Genomic DNA, 6000 nt, shown 5'->3' on the forward strand with positions numbered 1-6000 from the left:
GTGCTTGTGTTCTCAGTGTGCCTCTTGTGTGTTGATCTGTGTGCATGGCTGTGTGTATGTGTGCTTTGGATGGGTGAAGGGAGTGGGGTGCTGGAAGTGGTAGAGGTGGTGGGAGGGGGGAAGGAAAGAACAGGGACACTGGCTGCCGTCAAAGAGGAGGCCAGAGCCTGAAAATATCTCTGTAGGCCAGACATGGCACTGTGAATGCCTTCCAGGAATGCATTGCATTGCTGCATCTGGGATGCTAGCCCCTGGATGGCATTCACAATGGTTGTCTGCCCTACAGAGATGGTTCTCAGGAGGTCAGTAGCCTACCCTGTGAGGGGAGCAGGGCTGACTGGGGTGGGGGATGAGGTGCCTTAGTTGAAGGAGACGCCCACCCTCCTGGGTGAGCGGGCACGGGCAACTCGGTGGTGAGCAACTTGGAGGGCGGTGATGGTATGGGGGGTGGCGGAAGATGACAAAGAATGGGTAGGCCCAGTAGGGTCCACCACCACCAGGGAGCTGCCATTGGAGGAGGTATCGGAGTCACTACCTGAGTGGTAGTTGCCTCCCCAGTGGTACTCGCCTCGCCCTCCAACCCACTGGTCCCCTTGGCGTCGGTTGACTCTGCCTCCTGGGAGCCATGGGCTGCATCATCCCCACTCGCCGGTGCCACAGCTCCCTCACCAGATAATGCTAATAAACTCAGGGACCCAAGAGCATAGGGGAGGGGAAACAAAACAAGAAAGAAGTATGTCAATTCCAGGAAATATGTACATGTTGGGACACATACACTCCCACCCAACTCAGGACAAACCCTCAGAAGACACAACACATGTCAGGAATGTGCCCCTGACTGGTAGGCATGACCCCACAATACACCTCATTCCCATCCTGACCCCGTACACTTTGTGAAGTGAACCAATAAGAGACCATGCCAAGCCAACACATTTACAAGTTCATGAAGCTACATTGAATACAATGGTCCAAACAGGGGACCCCTCACAGGCCTATAGACCCTGCCAAAACTAGCTATGACACTATCCCATGGACGTGGAGGGGGGACAGGACTGCAGAGACACAGCTGTCTATGTGACTTGCACTACTATGCACACACCCTTTAGCATCTAACTATACTCATCATAGTGGCATCACAACAGTTTTGGCACACACACCCTTGTGGCTGCTGTGCTGCCTTTAAGTGCCCATCCAAATCCGGATAGGCCACCACCAGAATGTGGGCCATTAGGGGAGTCAGGGTCCGACGGGCACGCCTCCCTCATTGGGAGGCCTTCCCCAGCTGGGCCTCTCCGGTCTTCCTGGCCCAGCATCTCAGGTCCTCTCACCACTTCCTGCAGTGGGTGCTCCGCCGCTTGCAGACCCCAGGGTCCGCAGTTCCTTGGTGATGGCTTGCCTTAGTCTCCTCTTCTGATGGGCGCTGGCCTGCATGGGACACACAGAGTAAGGAAACAGACGTCAGTGTGGGTGCCCCATACACAAATTCCATGCCCGTTCAAACTGACATGGACCATGGAGACATTCATATGGACAACTTTGAAGCCGAAACTGCCAGACACACTACGGGTGAGCAGTCACACAGCGAACAAAAACGCATACTGGCATCCGACACATGGCAACTCACCTGCTCCTCTGGTCGACCATACAACTTGGCATATAGGGGTAGGACCCTGTCCACCAGCTTCTCAAGCTCCTCCATGGTGAAGGCCGAGGCCTGTTCCCCTGTAACACACGCCATCTCAGGGACCAGAGTCAGGACACAGCAGCACTCGCAGTGGAGTTCTTCCATTCTCGTACTGCAGAAGTCAAGTGTCAAAGGCCTGTCAAAATGGAGGTAGATACTGCGGTAGTGTGCACCATCACCGCAGGCGGCGATCCTGGTTGGCCCAGGTTCCCCATTGACAACCATGTAATCCAATTATCAGGTACACGGCAGCGAACTCCGCCTACCGCCATGACGACTAACGTCAGCGGGATGAAGTCCCTTCCACACTACAATACCTGGATGTCAGGAGGCTGCCCTTTCGTCGAGTACTGACATGAGTACTGGTCCCCCACATGTAATCATGTTTGGAAGTGTGTCTACACTGTGATGCCATTATGACTGAGACACCTCACCATACATTGGCCTGATGGACTACCTCATTCTCTGTGTTTGTGTGGCATTGTAAAAATGAATTGCGTCAAAATGTGATGAAAGTGTAAGTCCAAACTCAAAATGAGTTCCTTCATCACCCATAGGTACAGACCCATGTGCTGAGGGAGAGCCCCATCTGTTTAAAGACCCCTAGTAGATCTGTCCACCATGGAGGAAGGCCACATCATCATAATTGACCGACTTAATCGAGCTACAATCCTTGACCTCTGTGCATTAATGGATCCTGTTCTGAAGCCGGGCAATAGGAATCACCATGCCATACCTACAACTGCGGAGGTACTGTCTGTACTCCATTTATTGGCCACAGGCTCATTTCAAGTGACAGTGGGCATGGCTGCAGGGTTATCTCAGCCAATATTTAGCCACATCCTGGCCAATTTCCTGAATGCATTTGTTCAACACTTGCAAAGTTATGTCCAGTTTCCCCAAATGGCTGATCTCACCCCCATCAAATCAGGATTCTATGCCTTTGCAAATATCCCCTAAGTAATAGGTGCCATTGATGGTACCCTTATAGCCCTCATACACCCAAGAGTGAATGAACAAGTGTATCGGAATCGTAAAAACTATCACTCCATGAATGTCCAATTGGTGTGTACTGCTGATCAGTACATTTCACATGTCAATGCAAGGTTCCTAGGATCAGACCATGATTCATTTATCCTGAGAAACAGCAGTGTGCCACACCTGATGGTACAACTACAGGGGAACAGAGCTTGGCTCATAGGTTAGTGTGTATGTCACAGGATCACTTACATAGCTGACAGCCAGGCTGTATGCAATTAAAATGTGTGTGTTTCAACATTCTTTCACCAACTTTTGCAGGGGATTCTGGCTACCTCAAAATGCAATGGCTCCTGACACCTGAGAGGAATCCCAGGACAGATGCATAGAGGAATTATAATGAGGCATATGGTCGTACTAGGAGGGTGATTGAGCGCACCATAGGACTCCTGAAAGCAAGATTTTGTTGCCTACATCTCTCTGGAGGATCCCTGTGCTATGTACCTGACAAGGTGTATAAGATAGTGGTGGCCTGCTGCATGCAGCACAACTTGGCTGTGAGGAAAGCCATCCCACTTCTGGAAAAGGAGGATGCTGTCCAACCTGCCCTACCACCTCAGAGAAGGGATAAGAGTGATGGTGAAGAAGAGGGGAAAGATATCAACTCCAGGACCCAGCTAATTCGGCTATACTTCCAGTGACTCTCAGGTGCTGTTCTATGATGCTGACGGCTTCACTGCATTGTTTCAGGCTGACTCATGTAGTAAGCACTGTGGTGTCCTTTACCAGTGATAATGCAAAATCATGACTGAAGTGGAAGATGCCAGTGCACGCAATGTAATGTACAGTGTGACATACTACAGACACTACAGTCTGTTGGATCCCCTCCTGCAATAAAAGTGGCATTATGATGGAAAATTTCTAATGCATTCACATTAACAATTGATATCTCATATTGATTAAGGACAGATATTTTGTGCACAGGTGTATTTATTCCAAGTCAAAACATCCATGAGTGTTGGGACAGTGGTAGGGAGTGGGCACACATTGAACAACATACTCAGGTGCAAATGCTCAGCTGTTGGTTGCACAAGGGTATAGCCCATGGTGCCATTGGAAGATGGTGAGATGGCAGTGGCAACTAGGTAGGTCAGTGGCACATAAGGGAGACAGTTCATGACAGAGTCACTTCCGGGTGCTGGTCTTGGCTGGTGTTTCAGTGGGATGTCTGGGTCTAAGGGCACATTTGCGAAGGTGAAGCTGGGCTGCAGGTGTAGGGGTGCTGGTGTCCTCTGAGTCCTCTGTCAGTGCAACCAGTCCAGTGGATGCTGCAGATGTAGATGGCAGGGCAGTGTCCTGGCTAGTGTAAGGGGCCTACAGGTGGGTGGAGGACTCAGGCTGGATTTTTGTCTGGCACTGCAGCACCCCTGCAATGGAGGCCATGGTGGCACTGAGCTGTTTCCATTGCTCCATGGCCTCCTGGTGGTGTGCTAACTGCAGCCTCTGATTCTGCTCCAAGGTGGCCAGGATCTGGCCCATCCTGTCCTGGGAATAGTGGTATGCTCCCAGGACCTCAGAAATCACCTCCTGGGCTGCAGCATCCATCCTTGGGCCAGCCCTGGGCCACTGATGCCCTCCCACCGGTCCTAGCCCTCTGTGCCTGTGTTCCCTTTACAGGTCTGGCAGTCCCACTTGCATTTGGCACTTCATCATCCTGCCTGGTGGTGGGTGGAGACTCTGGCCTCTGTACATGTTGGCAGCCAGTCAGTGGCCTGATGACACTGGTGTGGGGTTGTTTGATCAGAGCTGATGGTGGTGGATGAGTGGTAGGGGTGTCAGTGGTGTCCTGGGTGGGGCTACTGGAGGGTGACTGTCCAGGGGTGTGGGATGGGCCAAATATTTCCTCTGTGTCCAGACATTCCTCTGCACTCTCCTGTGTGGGGCCTCTGTCTTCAGGTGGAGGACTGGCACTCCTTGACGTCTCCGTCCGGGTGGCATGGGTGGTGGTGCCTGTGTGTAACACAATAGAGATGTGGGTGTCCTGCACTTTCTTGTCACTTGCAGCACTGGTCAGCAGTAATTGATGGTTGGATTCCCATGTAGTGGCATGCAAGGTCCCTTTGTGTACATTTAGATGCATTTATTGAGGAGGGTGGTGGTGCATTGTGGGTGTTGTAGTGCTAGTGGGATAACATGCATGGTTTGGTGACTGTGCACAGGGGGCTGGATGGTGATTTGTATGGGGGATTGTGGGCATGCAGGTGACTTGGATGTGAGTGTCTGGGTGTTGTGGACTGGGTAGAGGATGGGGTCCTAGTGGTAGTGAGAGGGATGGGGTGATATATGCATGATAGGTGTGGTTACTGTTAAGGTATTGTAGTTGACTTACCTGAGTCCAGTCCTCCAGTGAGTCCAGTGAGGCCCTCCCGGTGCAGGATAGCAAGGACCTTCTCATCCCAGTTGGTGTATTCGGGGGGAGGAGGTGGGGGACCAGTCTTCTGTACAGCGATGTTGTGCCTGGATGCCATGGAACGAACCTTCCAGTGCAGGTCACTCCATCTCTTCCTGATGTCATCCCTTGTGCGTGGATGGTTTCCCACTGCATTGACCTTGTTGTGTATTGTCTGCCATGGCTCCATCTTCCTGGACACGGGTGTCTGCCGCTCCTGTGCCCCGACTAGGTGTGGCTCGACCCTGAGTATTTCATCCACCATGGTCCTTAGCTCCCAGTCTGCGAAGCAGGGGTGCTTAGGGGGTGGCACGGTGTATGTTGTGGGTGGTGTGTTGTAGGTGTATTGGTGAGGGTGCTGTTGTATGGTTGGGTGTGTGGCTTGTGATGGTGGTTGTGCTATGTATGTGTTCTGGTGGTGTATTTGTGTGTGTGACTTGTGTGATGGTGAGTTCAGTGTATGCGTGTTGTGTTGTCACTATCTGTCGTGCAATTGGCATTGCAAAGGATCGTAAGGTGTGTATGTGTATGTTTTAAAGTGTTGGGGATGTGTGTCAGGTGTGTGGTTTTCGAACTTGCTAATGTGTGCATTAGTTGTTGGCGGGTCCCATTGCTGTCCGTGGCGGTCTGTACCGCCAATGGTCATTCGACATTCACTGTCCGCCGAGCTGATTTGTGCATCATTATTTGGTGGGCAGGGGATTTGTCTGCATGGCGGTGGCTGGGTGAGGTGTACTGCCTTTCCGCCGTTGTGGGCCCCGGCAGTGTGTGGAGGTTAGAAGATTTTTGGAGGTTTGCCTTTTTGGCATCATTATACGGCGGTATGCAGTTCACCGCCACTGGCGGTCTTTTGTTCACTGTCAGCACGGCGGTCAGCGGTGATTGCCAC

This window comes from Pleurodeles waltl, chromosome 3_1 (genome assembly GCF_031143425.1).
Source record: "Pleurodeles waltl isolate 20211129_DDA chromosome 3_1, aPleWal1.hap1.20221129, whole genome shotgun sequence".
Classification (NCBI taxonomy): Eukaryota; Metazoa; Chordata; class Amphibia; order Caudata; family Salamandridae; genus Pleurodeles; species Pleurodeles waltl.